The following is a 20,380-nucleotide window of genomic DNA, read 5'->3' on the forward strand; positions in this document are numbered from 1 at the left end:
GGGTGAAAAAATGAAATTTTGAAATTGAAATATTTTTTGAAAACAAACTTAAAATTATTTTTTTTGGAGGGGGGTGGTTGGGGGAGAGTTTGAAGTTGGAAGAGAGTTTTGGAAAATGTTTTCCATAAGTTTTGAAGGGAAGTCATTTTCCTTAAATTTGAGGAAAATGAGTTGATTTGGAAAACATTTTCCAAAACATTTAGCCCAACCAAACATGAGAAAATTGGAAAACATTTTCCGGAAAATGTTTTCCTTCATACCAAACACACCCTTAATTTCTTCCTAATCCCTTTGTGATTCATTACTTCATTCCTAAATTTTCCCTTATTTTCTTCTCATCAAAATGACTAACTCCTCTTCATCTTCAAGGCCTCCTATTTCCCAAGAGGTTGAAAACCCTAAATCTTTCAACTTCTCCATTCCTCTCCCAGAAGAGTCTCCCTCGACACCAATCTGTGGAGTTGGTGAAACAGTTGAATCCACCACTCCTCTTACTAAAGTAGTGGTTTCTTCTATACTACCATCTGGGGAGATTTTACCCTGTTCTACTGCTTTGGTGCTGTCCTGTGACAAATCCCAAAAATCGGAGGCGTAATGTGTTGTGAAACCTAATGGCAAACCTCTCACTGAAGAAGTAGAAATGGCTTCTAGGGTGGTGTCTTCTACAATGTCTGAGCAACTATTTGAAGGGGATTTTCCTTAGGGAAGGGGTCCAGAGTCAAACATTCTAGCAGCAGGGGCAGAACTGGTGGTTGTGCAAAGCTTGGTTCACTTAGAGGAGATGTTCAACCAATTCTATTGGAACCAGAGTTGAGATCACTGGAACAGGTCCCTCACAATGTTCAACCTGTGTTTGACCAAACTCCCATGTCATTTGATGTTGAAAGTGAAAAGGAGAAGGAAGAACCTCCTTTGAGATGGAGCAGAACGGAGGTGCGAGGAGCCAACACCTTAACAGTTGGTGTCCCAGATCGAGAGATAGTTAAGAGTGCTCCTTAGGCTGACCTCATTAATGAGTCTACTTAGTTTGCGAAGGAGAAACAAAGAAAAGGAAAAGGAAAGATGGTTGAGTTCCACTCTAAATGAGACAAGAAGAGGTATGGGACAAGGAGTGAGACACAGAAAGTTATGGGAAGTGCCATAGCAGCAAGCATAATTCAAATTGAAAGGGATAGGAAGAGGAGGACGGAATGTCATGAGCCTGAAAAGCCTACCTCTACCCCTTTGCATGTTGGGTCCAGTGGCATTGAGTCTGATGATGTTGCTGCATATGTGGTGAAAAGAAGGAAGGAAGGAGAAGACGAGAGGGTAAAATCAAAGGGAATTCAGAAGGCTGCAAAGAAATTACCTGTGAAGAAGGAGAGAGTGAGAAAAAGGGTCACTGCTAAATCAAGTTCAGTCAACAAGTTCAGTCAAGGGACCAGGTCCTTCTGTTCAAAATCCTGTTGCGGACAAGGAGATGACAAGGGAAGATCGCATAGTCGAAATGGAGAACCAGAAAGTGCTGAACGATAGAGTATTCGACCCTGACATCCTTACTGCATTTGGTATGTCGAATCTCTTTGATGTTGTTTCTCTACAAGGTTGGGGCCATCTGTTCGAACCCCCATCATCATATCTTCATGAACCTGAGGTGCGTGAATTTTACTACAAAATGGAGCTTCTAGAGGATGGAGGAATCAGGACTACTGTCAAAAATATTAAAATCTTTCTAGATGAGGAATCCTTGGGGATAATTTTGGGTGTGCCGGTGAAAGGAATACGATCAATTGAGGACTGCAAACTATCCAGCGAGTTCCCAAAACAGGCCATAAAGCGTGGGGACATCAAGAAAGCAGGGTTGCAAAAGAAGTTTCTCAAAGGGGAAATATGACTTGGAAACGGGCTAAACATGGTATCCCTTATGGCTACCTACTGAATTATGTGATCAAACATTTTGAAGTGCCTTTGGGACGAGGAGTACCTGGTACCACCAAGCAAATGTTTATTGTTGTCACCCTGCTGGAATGTGAGTGTGTTGAAGGGAAGGCCAAGGGCAGGTCTCAAGTGGCGGATCTTCTAGAACAACAAGCATCTCTTAAACGTGAGTTGACTGATCTCACTGCGATCTTAAATGATACGGAGGTTGAATTTACACAACTAAAATCTAAGTTGCAGAAGGCTGTCTCCAAGGGACCGGTACCAGTGGTGTGGATGAGCAAGTGGTGCAAAATTTGAGGGATGAGAATGAACTACTGCTGAAGACAAATGCCTCACTCAGTGAGGAAGTCATGGCTCTCAACAAGCAAATTATCCAGTCTCATGAGGCTGCAAATGAGAGGATATCCTTGCTAATGTGCACCCTTAATCCCCTTCCCCCTCTGTCCTAAACAAGTCATGTCCTCCTAGTCTCTTCATTTCTGTGTCAAAACTCTTGTGGCTATATGTACTGTTTTGACTGACTCTTGTGGTCAGCTTTTCTGATCTAATGTTAATTGTTACTATGCCCTGCTTAGTATGGTTTAATATTCTCTTTTTGCTTACATGCTCATGCTCCGTGTGGCCCATGGCCCTGAATTCTTAAATGCTTTGCATATAACTCGCATATGTTTACTGCTGCTTCTTTTTAATGATGTCTAAAAGGGGAATTTTGGGGTAAACTGTTGTGAAATCAGAAGGGAACTGAACTAAGGGGGAAGAACAGTGATAGGCGGAACAGTGACAGGGGAACTAATGCAGTTTTGAATGAATGTTTAACACTCATGTGAGGCTGTTTGTAGGTTGTTTGTCATCATCAAAAAGGGGGAAATGATAAGTATTAATGCTTCTAGATGTTTTGATGATCCGCTCACAAATGCAGGGACTCGGTCCTCTGCAGAGTATGTTCATCCAGGATTATATGTTGTACAACTGGCAAGCTATCACTTCAGCGGTTGGTGAGGCGCCAGTGTCCTGAACCAATCAGAACGGACGAAGTTGTTTGTACGTCGAACAATAGCTCTTCATGGTTGATATATTCAATGCCCAAACAACATTTTACTCATCATTCAAAGAGAGATATTCAAGCTTCAAAATAGCAGGGACCTGATAGATTACATTCTTGCTTCCTGTACTAGTTGTTACTTTGACTGCTTGTAATTGTGCGTATATTGTAGGAATCGTTTCGCTTGTGATAGAAACGTTTCAATCTTGGGTGAATCATTGTAAGAACTTAGTTGTGAGTAATTTAGTGTCTTACGTCAAAGTCTATATTAATCAGTTGGGTTAGTATAGTGGGCAGTGTTGTATCTGCTTAGGCTCGTTTAAGTAATATGTGTTATTACTTAGTATGGAGATTAGCAGGTTAATCTCTTGTTGTAAACTGTGTTTTACTTTTGCTTGTGAAGTTTAGTAAAAGTAGTTTGAAAATCTCTGTGAGACAGGTCGTGGTTTTACTCCCTTGAGCAAGGAGGTTTCCACGTAAAGTTGTGTGTACAATCTCTACTTTCAGCATTTATTTACTCTCTGTTATTGTAATCGTGTTGAGGACCTGGTCCTATCATAACTAGTGGACGCATACGTTCCAACATGATCATTGTTATTCTATTAATCTGATCGGTGTTTCTAGTAACTGCCATTAAGTTGATATTTATTTGTGCCGCTTCACAAAAATAAGGTTTGTTCGAATCATATCAGTAAGATCAAAACAATATTACAATCATCCTAAGTCCTATGGTGGACAGCTAACTGTTTTCCTCTTTAAAAAAAGGTACAATTGAATTATATGTGAGGTTTAAAGGATAATGGATTAAGTCTGGAACCTATGTAGATAAAATGATTAATAGCTAAATAGTAAGCAAAATAATGAATTAAACATGATAGGCAAATAAATGATTAAGATAGCCTGTATTGTCTACCGACTAGTTCAAGGCTCCCTTTAGAGCTGTCAAAATGGGCTTACCCAATCCAACCCTAACAGGCTAGAGAGTTAAACGGGTTAGGACGGGCTGACCTTTTTAATTAAAGGACCAATAAAATAGCAGCCCAATCCAGCCCTAAGCGGGTCGCGGGTTGGGACGGGTTGGCTCTCCAATCGAAAAATGGACAACATTGACCTCTTAGAAAGAGTATCGAATGTTGATGTCTGATGAACACGACATCAATACATACAAATATTCATCCATGAATTACACATACTTCAGTGAATACTTACAAAACAAAAATATAATAGTCAAGCTACAACATTCATAAGATTCATTCGAGCAAAAAACATTACATGATCACAATTTTCATAAATAAGACAATAAAGGAGAAGTGGAGAATTATGAGTAAAAACAAAAGTAGAAGAGGTCAAAAATTCATAGTTATAATTGAGTAATCGACTTAAGCTAATAAGAAAATTTAGTGGGTCAATGGCCCTAAAATGTAAAAGATATAAAAAATAGTTAACTTGATTTTATATTGATATTTTAAAAATATTTATTGACAAAATCTTAACAAATAAAACACTACTTAAAATATAGGAAAAATTACTGAAATATATGTCTTATGTTTCCCTTATTTCCAATACTCTTCTATTTCTAAAAACCTCTAAAATTCCTTATTTCTCTCCTAATTCTAAATTATTTATTATGTATCCGAGCTAGTTTTTAATGTATCTGAGCTACATATTATGTATTTGGTTTATTTTATAATGTATCTGAGCTAGTTTTAAATGTATCTGAGCTACATATTATGTATCTAGTTTATTTTATAATGTATCAGAGCTAGTTTTTAATGTATCCGAGCTACATATTATGTATTCGATTTGTTTTACTTTCAGGAATTAATGTAATTACAAATTAAATAGGAATAGATTGTAATTTCATATTAAAACTATGTGATTCCTAAAATATATATGATAAATATTTTTAAAATTCACAGCCCACGGGCTGACCTCTGAGGCTTGCAGGTTGGGTCTACGAGGCTAACGGGCCAATATAGGCTGGGCTAATAAACTTCGTTCCTAAATGAGCTGAAAAAATTAAGCTCAACCCCACTTAATTCAAGGGTTGCGTTGGACCGGTCTATCGGGTCAAGCCCATTTTGATAGCTCTAACTCCCTTCAATATATTTTAGAGTAGACTTTTCTCTTTTTTTTAAAAAAGTAAATAGTATATTGCTTGTCATGGTACGTCAGCGCACTTGTCATTCTCCATCAGTTCAGCCAAAATGCAATACTTTCTCTCAATATAAAAAATCATATTAATCAAGACCACACAAAAAGCAAAGTTTGACTCAATCATAATTTTTGACTTATTGTTGATGTCACCCAAAAGTGTAGCAATATGGAAATTGTGCAAGTATCTTTAAATATCATCAACTGAAACAAAAATTCAAAAATATGAGGGAAAAATAATAGTAATGTGATGCATTAATTATGTAAAGATTGTTTGCTCATGTATTAATAATTTTTGTATTATTAATATCATGATTTGATATATATTAATTACATATTTTATAATATTGAATATGCTGTATATAAAACTAATCTAATATATGTATTAATTATAAATAGAGTAAAAAATCTACTAAACAAAGAACAAAATAATACCGTAATTGATACATATATTATATTTTTAAAATAAATCTTACTAAACAACTCATTAATGAGAAATGCATGAACTTGTTTTCGTTGCTTTCAGCAGAAGAATCATTTTTCTAAAGAAACCTTTTGAATAAAATATATTTTGATAAAAAATGTTGCATTATTTCTCTTTTCTACCAAAAGCAAGGGTCGTTTAATGTCTACATTAACTCTATATATTAGTAATATATTGTTTGGTACACTCTTTTATGCTATGAGTAACTAATGTAATTATTAGTTATACACTCTATTGTGTATTTAAGTATTTATTATTAATACCACATATATTTAGGTATTAGTAATGCAAGATGTTTTAATACATGTATTACCATGATTAAAGACGTCATTGTCACTCAATCTTTTTTACATCTTTTCCATTATAATTGTGAAGGGTACTTTTGTAAAAAAATATTTATACAATGCATGTTATTTTTAATACACCAAACCAAACAATGCATAAATTTTTTATTTATCTATAGTTAATGCTAGCATTAGTAATACACTATATTTAACATTTTCTTATGCACTGCACTTTAAGCTTAAGAAATTGTTTGGTAGAATGCATCATCAAAAATAATAGGCATAATACATAAACATGACCCTTAACTTGGCTTCAGCGGACAACTATGCCCTCCAACTTTGAGTATACACAAGTAGACACTTAAACTTGTATAAAATTGAATAAGTAGACACATGTGTCCTACATGGCATTTTACATGTAGGACGTCACGTAGGACACAAAATTTCCATGTAGGGTATCATGTAGATGATGTGTCTATTTATTCAATTTTATATAAGTTTAAATGTCTACTTATGCACATTCAAAGTTAAAGGTCATAATTATCGACTGACGCCAAGTTAAGAGTCATGTTTATGTATTATGCCAAAATCATACATGTATTAGTTTTATGTATTAGTCATACCATAACATTTAGATACTTGAAAGTACAATTGACTGAAGTACATTGTTAACATGGGTCAAAGTTTTAAACTTTACCAAATTTAACCATTAAATTATGGGCTAACCCATCGGTGGCCCCCTAAACTTGGCACGAAGTTTCACTTAGGCACCTCAAGTGGACGATATTCATTTTAGACACCTCATGTAGGGTCTCGCTGTGTCATTTTGACACTTTTTATATTTTCAAAACCGCATTTTAAGTGCGTACATCCAGACCCCTCTTATGTGGAAAAATAAACGAATTGGTATGTCACGTGGAAATTTTATTTTATTTTTAAAAATCTCAATTTTACTTTCTTTTTTTCTTTCTTCCAAGATCCCAAACCCCATACCCCCACCTCTTTTCTTCTTCTTCTTGCGCCTCCTTCCCCTTCATCTGTTCTTCTCCATCAAAAAGGCAAGAACATAGGTTAGTTTACAAAGTAAAATACGTTTTGGAGAATAAGGGAAATCATACCAAATCGAAAAGTTTTTATATGACATTTAAAAGAAGATGATTTCTTGTGCTACTACGATTGGGATTTACAATGAAGGATATGTAAAATAAATTTCTTTTTTTTTCATTGGAGGTGGTTCTTTATTTCTTTTTTATTCCTTGAAATCAATTTAATTTTCAATGGAGAAGGTAAGAATGTAAATCAGTTTTTCCATTTGAAAGAAGTTGATTTCTTTTTTTGTTCCCTTCAAATCGATTTTGTTTTTGAATATGAATCAAGATGCAAATTCGATTTTCAAAGAAGATGGAAGAATCAAAGAGTGTAACCTAGTAAAATATTGTAGAATTTTTTAAAAAAGTTGTGTGGTGATGGAGGATGGTAGAAGGTGGGGAAGATGGAAGGGAGAAAGCAAGGAAGAAGAAGGAGAAGAAAATATTTACAAAAAAATTTAGAATATTTACAAAAAAAGCCTCTGACGCGCTCAAAATTCGTGTTGCACACGTACTGTGCTTAGTCAGCAAAAAGTGTCAAAATGACACAGCGAGACCCTACATGAGGTGTCTAAAATGAACATCGCCCACTTGAGGCGCCTAAGTGAAACTTCGTGCCAAGTTTAGGGGGCCACCGATGGGTTAGCCCTTAAATTATTGATCTCTCTTTCCCCTCTCTTACTTGTACACTCAAAAAACACAGACACACATACTCTCCCTTCTCCCACATTTTATTCTCTTTTCATCTTTAAAATTCTCATACGTGATTTTATTATTACATGAATACAATGATAGTCATGTATTTCTCCTATGATGGTGGTTATGATCAGGATCGTCTCAATAAGTTTGATGGCCTAACACCAAACTTTATATAGAAATGACTTATTTTTTAGTTGTCCTATGTAAATTGAATAACTATAAAATACTTAATATCATCCTACAAGTGAAGTCTCGAGAACAGATTGGATGTACACAGACCTTATTAATTATGTATGATATTATAAAAAAAGAAAGCAATGAATCTAAGCACATGATCCACTTCCTTATATTATACTTTCTCCTTTCCTATAAATTTGTATAGCTATTATCTGTCATTGCTGCATAAATCAAGAAATGGAAAACAAATCAGGTGAAGGGAAACAACAACACATCCCTCTACTGAGCCCTTATAAAATGGGAAACTTTCAGCTATCACATAGGTATTTTTCTACCACATCCATTCAATTTTCTCTTCATTCCTTTTTTTACCATTTGGATGGTTGTTACCTATTGTATTTGTATTATATTGTTAGCTTAAATACAATATTTGCTTTAATTGTTACTTAAATTCTATTGTATCGTATCGTTTAAATCTATGGTTACGTAAATATGGATAAAATGTGATTTACTTGTTATTATAACACTTGATATGTTTACCAGAGTTGTATTGGCGCCATTAACAAGGCAAAGATCATATGGTAATGTTCCACAACCACATGCTATCCTTTATTACTCACAAAGAAACACAAAAGGAGGTCTTCTAATAGCCGAGGCCACAGGAGTTTCTGATACTGCCCAAGGGTAACCGCAATTAACCAACTTCTCAATTGCCATCTTCTAGATACTCTTTGCTAAATTCGCCTATTAATTGGAAGGTACACTGATACTCCTGGAATATGGACAAAGGAGCAAGTGGAGGCCTGGAAACCAATTGTAAATGCTGTCCATTCCAAAGGAGGAATCTTCTTTTGCCAAATTTGGCATGTTGGCAGAGTTTCCAACACAGGTAACTCACTTGGAAGAGAAAATTAATGTATCACTAAATGTAACTTTTGACCCACTCCTATCTACAGGTTTCCAGCCCAATGGACAGGATCCTATATCCTGCACAGACAAGCCATTAACACCTCAAATTGGACTACATGTTGCAGAATTTACCCCTCCACGGCGCCTTACAACAGATGAAATTCCTCACATTGTAAACGATTTTCGGCTTGCTGCTAGAAATGCCATTGAAGCTGGTAAAAATTTCTTCTAAAGTTCACTGCTTTAATGGAAAACTATTTCAGTCTGATATTCTGGAATAGAAAATATTTGTACTATATTTTTTAAAGATGAGTAGCTAGTATCTCGAAAGAATAGATTAATTGATCTATTCTTTGTTAGATTGATTTATTGGTGAGTTGATCAGTTGTGATGTACAATCCTTTCATTGAATAACTCTCCATGTACTATCACAACAGTATTGTCTTCAAACTAAAACACTCATTCAAACCAAGTTTTTCTTATGTAATCTGCTCAATTTGTAGGATTTGATGGGGTTGAGATCCATGGAGCTCATGGCTATCTAATTGACTAGTTTATGAAAGACCAAGTCAATGATCGAACTGATCAATATTGAGGGTCTTTAGAGAACCATTGTAGATTTGCACTTGAAATAGTTGAAGCAGTTGTAAATGAGATTGGAGCTGACAGAGTTGGATTTAGGCTTTCCCCATTTGCTGACTACATGGTATCAGGAGACTCAAACCCAAGTGCTTTGGGTCTTTACATGGCTGAATCCTTGAATAAGTATGGTATATCTTATTGCCACATGGTTGAGCCTAGGATGAAAACACTTGCGGAAAAAGTTGAATGTCCTGAAAGCCTTGTACCCATGAGGAAGGCATTTAAAGGTACTTTTTTGGTAGCTGGCGGTTACGATAGAGGAGATGGAAACAAAGCTTTGATTGAAGATCGAACTGATCTTGTTGTATATGGGCGTCTATTCTTAGCCAATCCAGATTTACCAAAGCGATTTGAGCTAGATGCTCCTCTGAACAAGTATATCAGGGAGACATTCTACATATCTGATCCTGTTGTTGGCTATACTGACTATCCACTTCTAGAAACCGCGGCATGATGCCAAGGTTTTTAAGATACTTCTTGTCTCACAAAAGAAGTGATCTATTAATAAAGATCACAAACATTTCCTGCACTTGAATTCTGTATGCTTTCATCTTATTTAATGATAATAAATATGTGCCTACCTAAACTGTCATGTGAGCGAGTTTTGTACCTGAACTATCACTAAAGATTAGTGTTAGTCATTAGTTTCTTCCTACAGGTTGTTCTGATCTTTGTCCCGGTTTGGTTCCTATAGAATAGACATCGTAGGCTTTCCATTGCAATATCCTCGTACGATTTGACCATGTATTTCATCTTTTTTTACCTTGCGCAATTTCTATCATTATCCATGTATAATGATCTAACTGGACCACACGTCTGATTGTTTTTACCCTATAAAATATCATTAACCATAGTGAGAATAGACATGAAAATTGTTAGATCTATTATTTCAAAGTGAGAATAGCTATGATGCTTTTGCATATTCCTTTCTCTTTCACTTTAATTATTTTTTTTCTTTAAGGAAGGTAATTAAAATAATATAAGAAGGTTGTGGGACTTGTGGCAAGTGATGTAGATGTTAGTATTTCTCATAAATTTCCTTTATTTGAAATCTATTATAAACGTATTTTATTTTTAATAAAAGTTTGGTAGAAAAGATTTTCGTTGTGGAAAAGGACTCTAGAATGTCTTTTCTTTTCTTGGAAGAGAAGTCTTGTGATTCAATAAATGAAGAACTTCTTCTAATGAAGAACATAATAATATTCAAAATATAGTCATTTAGAGAATTCTGTTTAGGGAGAGATAAATTCTCTCAATAACTTTAAAATAATTTATATTAGTATTATCATATGTAGGTTAATTGATCAAACTCATATCATGTCTAGTTATTATTTTCTGTAGTTTTCTTTGTCTCATATTTATCAGCATCATAGTTGTAATTGCTAACTTAAGCAAGATGCCAACTATTTTGATCCCAACAGTGGATCTTATGTTTCATCCATGTCAATTGCAAGTAGGAATACACATGTGTTTGAGGGATATAAGATATTTATTTTGATCGAGTTAAGTTCTCTGAATGAAACTTTTAGGAGCATAGGAGCCGAAATGTCAAATTGAGATAAGTACAAGAGTGTAACGACCTAATCCGTCATTATTTAAATTCACCTCATGCGGAATTTAAAAAATTCTTGAAATACGGTACCAAATTAAGACTTAGGGCAGATGACAAAATTATTTAAATTTGAATTGATCCGGGCTAATGTATGTGTGCCATAGCGGGAAGCCTCTCGCTATGGAGGCGCCACTATAGCGTCTACATGTCTGCTATAGCGGGACTGACAGAATCAGACTCTAATTAAAGCGATGTCTTTTACTTATTCCTCCCACTTTTCAGGGAGAAAACAAACGAGGGTTACGCCCAAAAATCCCACCAAGCCACCTAAGCTCAAAAACAATAAAGGTGAGAATTTTCAACACAAAATAGGGTAAAACCCAATGATTTCCGATCTATGATTGTCAGTATTATCCCCCACAGAGTGATAACACTCAAATTACCTTCAAAACAAGTTAAAATAATAAGCGATCGTCGTCAATAAAAATACCCAACTAAGAGTCGAGGTCGAATCCCACAAGGAACAATTTATCGGCAGTTGAAACGATAAAGAATGAATAGCTATGAGTATGAACCTAAACATGCAATATACAAGATTATCAAATCAAAATTGATTTTCGTAAACAAGCCATGGTTTTGGGCATAGACAATATCAAGCAAGGAATATATGAGAATTGAGAAATTCAAAATTCTATCAACACTCAATGACCTATTGCAATTCAACCATGCTAAATCAATTATAGATAGACCAGATCATCATTAGTCAACACTAATATCCTTTCGGTCTCAAAGTGTTATTTCACAATATCTCCTTCCAGTCTCAATCGTGTTCAACAACAAAGCAATCTAAGACCTTAATATAAACCCCTATTTCTAGCAAGTTTTAGCATTCAACAAAGTAGACCTAAATTATTTTCTTTCGATCTCAAATTTAAGACTCAAAGTCAAATATGATTATTAACCTAATTCTGCACTTCATGAACTTTTTCGAGCAATGAATAAAGATCGGAAATTAGATTCAAGCGTGCACTCTCAAATCATAAATTTAAGCTTGAAAACTAGATTAAACTTATTTCATGGAATCAAGGATTCACAAAAGCAATAAAGTGATAAATCAAATACCCAAATAGCTTTGTCTATTTCTTGCACAAAAGTCTCAATTTCATATACACAATTACACCCAAAATTCTAGCAATGTAAAGCAAGGAAATGAAGAAGGAAACAAGAGATTTTACTATTAAGTACACATTCTTCAAACCCACATGCGAATTGTGAGACAACTTATTTTCAAAGTCTCAACCTAAAATATATATGAACACTAGAAAATTAAAGTTCTTCCTTAGTCTAAGCTAAAAGATGAACTCTATCCTCAAAATATGATATGGAATAATCTTTCTCTTCATCCCCTTTGTGAGAATTGGGATCCAACCTCTGAGAAATTCCAAATATGCCCTTGTCCAAGTAAGCAGACTTCACAAAAGGGATGGAAATTTGCAAAAGCGAATGTCACTAAAGTGACACTCCTCTCGCTTAAGCGAACCAAACTCTTTTTGTCTAGTTCGCAAAAGCGACTCCCGTAGGGTCACGTAAGTGGCCTGTTGACTTCCATTAACCGTTCGCTTAAGCTAACTCTTCGTCGCAGGTGCGACATCAGGGGCTCAATTCCTGCCAAATTCAGCTCCTTTTCCACTTTTTTCCATCATTTCCGTCCCAAAAACAAACACCTAAAATCAACATAATTCAATGGATAATTAGCCTATTTCTCTACTTGAGTGCCACAAAATCAAAAGAAAAAGAGTCTCAAATGAGTAAAAATTCACCACCCATCAACACCTCCAACTTAATAATTTTGTTTGTCCTCAAGCAAAACAAGCTCAAAACCATAAGAGGCACTCAAATTAAGCACACAACCCTTCTACTTCAACTAAGGATCATGGTCATGGTCATGGCTATGGTTGGTACTAACAATTTATTTTCTAGTCAAGCAACTCCCTCAAGTTTAAGCACAATTTCAAACACAATGGATATCCAAGAATGATAAAGTGACAACAATAATTCTCAGGAAGTGACTCACAATTACTAGTCAACTAAACAACTTCCCTTGACTCAAATTTGGAATCTATCAGCTTCATCAATCCATCCTAATTTTCATGCCCTACAAAGAAAGAAGATGTCCCAAAAATGCACACACAAGTATTCACAAAACAAGGGACAAAAGTACAAACACTCACACTCACAATAGAAGCATCTCATGCACACAAATGTCTCACCATAGGCTTGCCCATAATTTCCATCAACATTGACTCAACTTCATTTGGTTGGAGATCTCAAAGGACTTTGTTAAGCTTGTAATGTAGGCTTAGGGAGGGTTATGATATCATTTAGGTACAAGTTACTACATCCTCCTTGAACACTACACAACAACTCATCATTTCCAATTTTTTTACTTTTCAAACTAATGCACACTTCTCATTATTTTTTATTTTTTTCTTATTTTCACTCTACATGCCCCCATATGCAATCATTTTTAACTTTCGGAGGATTCAAGTCTTATTTATTCACGTTATTTCTCTCTTTTTCAAAGCTTTTCTTTCTTTAAGACTTTTTCCTCTATTCTCAATTTTTTTCTTATCATGCCCTCATGTGGGAAGCATCCCTTCTATGAGTTTTCCATAACACCCCCAACTTAGGTTTTTTGCCTCAACTTTCACAACTTCAAGTTTAAGGAGGAAAGGATTCAAAAGATTGTTACTTTTTCAAAAGGGTTAAGACTCGTAATGAGGTTTTCAATAAAAAGAATTAGGCTCGAAGGGGACAAGTAAGTATATATTTAGTGCAAATGTGAGATTTTTAGACCAAGTGGACTTCAAGACAATCAATGAAAGCCTATTATCATTTCTCCAACCAAACTCAATCAAGGCTAACATTTCAAGACCAACTGGGCAAGTTCTAGTTAACACACGTGAACACAAGGAATTATTTTCAAAAGCTCACCACACATATCATGTAAACTATTCAAGATGGATCAATTTCACTTTCTAGTCAAGAACAAAGGATTTATTTTTCACTTTCACCGCCTAGTAAGTTGGAGTCACAAAAAGAGACAAAACACTATCACACAGTCATTCACTTCCACAATTTCTTTTTTCACAAAAATTCTTCGGGGGTGATCATTTATGACTCATGAGACTTGACTAAGTCTATTAGTACCAAATAAGTCACAACCTTATATCAAAGCATCACAAAGCCATCAACACTCAATAAAACAACAATTTTCCCTTAAGTATGACGTCACTCAATTTATCATTGGACAAATTTAAGTCCTTTCATTAAATTTCCATAAGGGCTTCCAATCTCACAAACTACGGGTACTCAGACTTTCCCTACTTTAAAGCATACAAGAATGAAACACTATCACCACCATTTATTACTACCAAAATAAACTAACAAAAAATACTAACATAATTAAAGCTAAAGATATAATAAACGTGACCAATCCTAACAATAAACAAAATCATCAAAAACATCAATCCAGAATGTCAATCAAAACAGTGGAAACAACCTATAGGGAGAACCCCCAACTAAAAATGGTATTGTCCTCACAGCACAACTATGGAAATTATAAAGAGAATACAAAGGGGCTCCCTGGGCTACCTCAATCCTCATTACTCTCGGTGGCCTCACTGTCCTCAGCTCTCTCATCATTAGACCATGTAGCTAGTGCATCTCCATCCTCATTCGACCTTAAAGTCGAGAGTGGCTCATTTGTCTTCAACATCTTCCAAAGGCCTTTGACCCCTGTCCATATCCATGTGAAGAACTTATCTCTACTTTTATCATGATTCTTCATCTTGCTATGTGAGACACTCAATTCACAATGTGACTTGGCTAAACTGGTGTAAGCCTTCTCCAAATTGGCAAGTTGAGCTTTCTGCTTCCTTTGATTACTTAAGTAGGCATCAAACTCGTGTTGGGAAACATATGATACCGACTTAGTAGATGACTCACACGGCCCTTGAGACAACTTTGTCATAATTTCCTTCATAATTTTTAACTCACTAGCCAGAGATTCAAATGCCCCCAAAACTGGAGGTATATGTGAATCCTCCTCCACATGTACATACTTCCTGAATCAACTTTCCTCTTCTTGATTTTCACAATTGTGCCTTCACCATGCATCTTAATGGGAAATATTTGTTGTTTGGGTTCCACCCAAGTGTCACCCAAGAGCACTTCCACTTCAGCCCACTTGCATAGCTCTGTGATCAAAGAAAGGACAACCAGAGAGAGGTTGTCATGAAGCATAAACTTTTAGAACTCATTCACGATCAAATGGACTATATTCAACGGGACATCATCAAGTATACATGCCACAATTTGTGCCCACGACATTGAAATGTTGCTAATATTCCCACTTGGTGAGATGTGGTTGCATACAATGGACATCCATGTTCTTGCCTCGGCCATCAAATCAGAGCATAGAATTCTAGCCTTTGTGATGGCCCACGGGAAAGTTTTGCCTGGGCATAGCTTTGATGCTAGCCACGCACCCAACTCACAATCCTTTCCTTGAAGGCCTCAATATCATGGTCTAGAAACCTATAGATGACATTGGTTGATTTCGGGTCATAATTGAAAACCTTGCCCCGAATGGTGATCAACCTTGTCGAAATATCGATTTCCATGAAGTGAGTGATGTGAGGCCAAAAATACAGATTTTTAATCATTATTTGTCTTACATTTATTATTTATATTTTCCCTTTTTGAGCATGAATTTTATGGATTGTGCTAAATAGTGTATTTTATTTATAGGAGTAAATTGATGTAAAATTGAAGAAGTTTAGTACTAAAATGAATTAAAGAAGGAAATCAAGAAGGTAGATTAATGTAATAAATTCAATATAATAATGTATAAGGAAAAGTGCAGCAAATAGAGAAATTGAAGGAATCTTTCTGCCTACCACGTGGCAGAAATTGAAGCAACAGAAACAATTGTGGACAGTGCTTCACGCGTACGACAAGAATTCTACTTTCATTTGGTTTTGGTTTCTAATTTGATTTTGACTCAATTATTTTCTCTAGGTTTTCTATATCTATAAATAGTCCATAAAAATAATTATTTTGGGGTAACTCAGAGGGGAGATCAATTAGAAAGTAGTTTGTACCAAAAAGTTGTCAATACTTTTTAGGGTTTTTTTCTTCTTTCTTGTTTTTTTAGACATTAGTGGTTGAACGCCCTTGTTCTGGTGGTGTAGCTACGAATCGACTGTTGATTATTTAAGGTTCTTGAATTTAATTCTTGGTTGTCATTATAAGTTACTTTTATATTCTTGTTTTAGTATTTCTTGACTGGCCATCTAGATATAAATATATTGTCTAATCTTAAAATCGAGAGAGGAGGGGTTAGATAGACCAGAGAATATAGAGAGCTCGATTGATCCATTTAGTTGAGGTGATTTGTGTTCAGGAGTGACGCCTGGATGAACAACTTGCTTGGTTACGAAACAGGATGAAATATAAAAGGCAACGGCACCATTTTTTATAACGCTCAAGTTACCCTCAAAATAAGTTAAAAGAATAAGCGGTCATCATCAATAAAAATACTTAACTAAGAGTCGGAGTCGAATCCCACAAGGAGTAATTTGTCAGTAATTGAAAAGATAAAGAACGAATTACTACGAGTTTGAACCTAAACATGAAATATACAAAATTATCAAATCAAAAGTGATTTTGGTAACCAAGCGTTGATTTTGGGCAAAGAAAATATCAAGCAACAAATATATGGGAATTGTGAAATCCATAATTCAATCAACACTCAATGAATTTAGCCATGCTAAATCAATCATAGATAGGTGATGTGTCAACAAATTGGACTCATTTAGGGATATATTTTAATAGAAATTGTGTCCTCAAATGCTTATTTTATCTCAATATCTGATGAAATCCCTTAAGTTTCAGGTATTTGAAGTTTGAAGGAAAGCATGGACACTACGTCGCAAAAAGGAACGAAAAGACTGAAAAAAATGGAGAAATGAAAGCCTGAGGATCGCCGAGTCCACTTGGCGAGTAGTCGAAGGGTCTTACTTCGCCTTTTGTTCCAGTGTGCTGAGCCCTGAAGGAAAGGATCAAGTCGACGGAAAAAGGGAGTAGTCGGCATATCACCGAGAAGTTCAGCGAAGCAGTACCATGTTGCCCAATGACCCAGAGCACGACGATCCTGAAGGCTGGGCAAGACGGTGAAAAATTACACCAAAGGCCGAATCACCGAGTTGATTGGAGATTCCGACTAACGACGCCGAATGATCCACTGCATCACAAATATGTGAAATCTATAAAACTAGTTAGAGTTGCAGTTTTAAGTGTCGAACAATTATTATAATTTTCATATAGAATAGTACTTTTTGATATTTTGCTATAAGTTTGAGAGGGTTTTGAAGACTTGAAGATCCAAAGGGTTTCATCTCCAAGATTTGGACTTGGGTCTCTTGGATTATACAATTTTGGCATGTATCAAGACCTAAATCTTCATACCCATTTGAATGGAAGATCAATTTGATATAAATTTCTATCTCTTATACATGTGTGGCTAAAAACCCCAATTCTTGGGTGGTGATTTTGTGAATATGGATTAGATTAGTTATTGGGTCTTGCTTGCTGATAGTCTATTTGTAGTTTAAATGTGATTTCGTTTAGTAGCTGTGGATGAACTAAATGAGGTTGTAGTTGCAAATATAATCTCATATATGTGTTTTCGGTTTGCGAGAGAGAGAGAGGTCGTAAAACTAAGACCACTAATTTGATGGCCAATGCGAGTGGGTTGACATGAGGTTCAGCTCGAGAGAGTGAACCCTAGTCCCATGTCCACACACTCAGCTCGAGAGAGTGAGTGGGTTAAGGCGGAGGCTGTTCTTCATACGGCAAATGGGTGTCCGAGAGGAACCCGCTTGAAACGGGGTAAGTTGCTCGAGAGAGAGCTTGTCCCCTTAAAGTCTAGCCTAGTCATAATTACTCTACGAGTTTTCTATCCAAAGCATGTACCCAATGATTTAGTCTATCTCGTATTCCATTCACATCCCAAGAATCTCCCTCTCATTACTTAGAAATTCTTGTTTATTTTTGTTGTTTTTACTTACTTGTGACAAAACCCCCATTGTTAATTGACACTCTTGTGTCCCCCTTTAATTTATAATATTTTTAATCGTTAATGTTTTTAGCTACGACTAGTTAGAACTAAATTTTATTTTTCTATTAATTCTCAAAACCACTCCATTGGGAACGATCCCAACCCTTGGTTGTGTTATTATACTATTGCACGATCGTAGACACTTGCATCAGAAGTTCTATCCTTGATTACACAAACATCAAAATGGTGCCGCTGCCGGGGAGTGGTGTTACTTGAGAATTCTTAGATTCGTAGACTTTTTATTCTTCTTAGTTGTAGTTTTACTAACTTTATTTTTAGTTTTGTTTTGCTGATTTGTGCTTCAAAAGCAGAGGAGGTGAATATATCAACCAACACTTGCGAGCTAATGGAATTTCCTCCATTAGAGGTAATGATAATTCGGGATAGAATCCTAACCTTCAAGCAATTGGAGGGCGAAAGGGTCCACAAGTCATGGGCAAGGTTTAAAGAACTGATCACTCAATGCTCAACTCATGACATTCCCGACATAATCCTCCTTGACTGCTTCTACAGAGGTCTTGGCCCAGGAAATAAGAGGGTGGTCGACCAACTTATTCCGGGTGATATTGCGAAGTAGTCATATGTGATGGCAGTCCAACTGCTTGACAACATGACTAAAATGAACCAAGAAGTGGAAAATGACTTTGTGATGACCGCATTGATGACTCAGATGGATGAGTTGGCCAAAAAGATGGTGAAGATCGAGGCTCAGTGCAAGAGGAGGGATAAATATTTCCCTCTTCATGAGCGAAGAAATCCCAAGGACAATGAAGTTAAACACATTTAGGGAATGCTATCAACCATTCTCCACAAGGTGACTAAGCAAGATAGAGAGTTGGAAGAATTGAAAGAAGACGTTGAAGGGATGAAGCGAATAATTTGGTCTCATTCCAGAGTTGTCCAGCTGCTCGAGAACCTTATGGGTCATGCGTTGCCTCAACTTCATTCGCAGAAAAGCAGGAGGTTGCCTAGTGATGATATGGCTAACCCCAATAATCAAGCTTAAATGATGACTCACGTCGTCCCACGATGTTAACTAAGGCGCTGTTTGGGAGGCAACCCAAATCCATTTACTGCTTTCTTTTTTGTTTAAAATAATGGTGTGTTGGTTGTGCATGTTTAAGTGTGGAAAATGTTTGGAAAATGCATATTGGAGATCAAAATGGTCAGTCGGTGGATCGCTGAAGAGGTCGGCGTACCCGACTTGACTCGTCATTTGGCTTAACACACGTATAAATCAGAGCCTGTAAAACTCGGCGAGCTTGAGAATCAGTTCGGAGTGTCGCCAACCAAGTCGGCGACCACGATTAAGATTGCCGTTTGGACACTCTCGTTGACTAAAGTTCTTGTAAAACTCAGTGAGTCAAATTACTCTAGCCTAGTCATAATTACTCTGCGAGTTTTCTATCAAAAACATGTACCCAATGATTTAGTCTATCCCGTATTCCATTCACATCCCAAGAATCCCCTTTTCATTACTTAGAAATTCTTGTTTATTTTGTTGTTTTTACTTAATTGTGACAAAACCCCCATTGTTAATTGACACTCTTGTGTCCCCCTTTAATTTACAATGTTTTTAATCGTTAATGTTTTTAGCTACGACTAGTTAGAACTAAATTTTATTTTTCTATTAATTCTCAAAATTACTCCCTTGGGAGTGATCCCAACCCTTGGTTGGGTTATTATACTATTGCACGATCGTAGACACTTGCATCGGAAGTTGTGTCCTTGATTATGTAAACATCAATAGGCTAGATCATCATTAGTCAACACTAAACATCTTTTGTTCTACATGTGTTATTTCACGATATCTCCTTTCGGTGTCAGTCGTGTTCAACAACAAAGCAATACAAGTCCTTAATATAAACCCCTATTTTTAGCAAGTTTAGCATTTAACAAGGTAGACCTAAATTATGTCCTTTTGGTCTTAAATTTAGCACTCAAAGCCAAATATGATTATTAACCTAATTCTCCACTTCACAAACTCTTTAGAGCAACCCACAAAGTCGGAAGCTAGATTCCAGTGTGCACTCTCAAATCATAAATTCAAGCATGAAAACTAGATTAAACCGATTTTATGAAATCAAGCAGGGAATCAAGGAATCACAAAAGCAATAGAGTAATAAATCAATTTCATATACACAATTACACTCATAATTCTAGCAATGTAAGTAAGGAAATAAAGAATGGAACAAGATTAGGGTTGTCTATTTCTATCACAAAAGCCCTAATTTTACTATTAAGTA

The 20,380-nt window shown here is 35.9% G+C and overlaps 1 pseudogene; it reads left to right on the plus strand.

The window, feature by feature from the left end:
* Positions 1-8,057: 8,057 nt before the first annotated feature.
* Positions 8,058-10,020, plus strand: LOC102597583 (12-oxophytodienoate reductase 1-like; annotated as a pseudogene).
* Positions 10,021-20,380: the final 10,360 nt, after the last annotated feature.

The sequence above is a fragment of the Solanum tuberosum genome, unplaced genomic scaffold (genome assembly GCF_000226075.1).
Source record: "Solanum tuberosum cultivar DM 1-3 516 R44 unplaced genomic scaffold, SolTub_3.0 scf00009, whole genome shotgun sequence".
Lineage (NCBI taxonomy): Eukaryota > Viridiplantae > Streptophyta > Magnoliopsida > Solanales > Solanaceae > Solanum > Solanum tuberosum.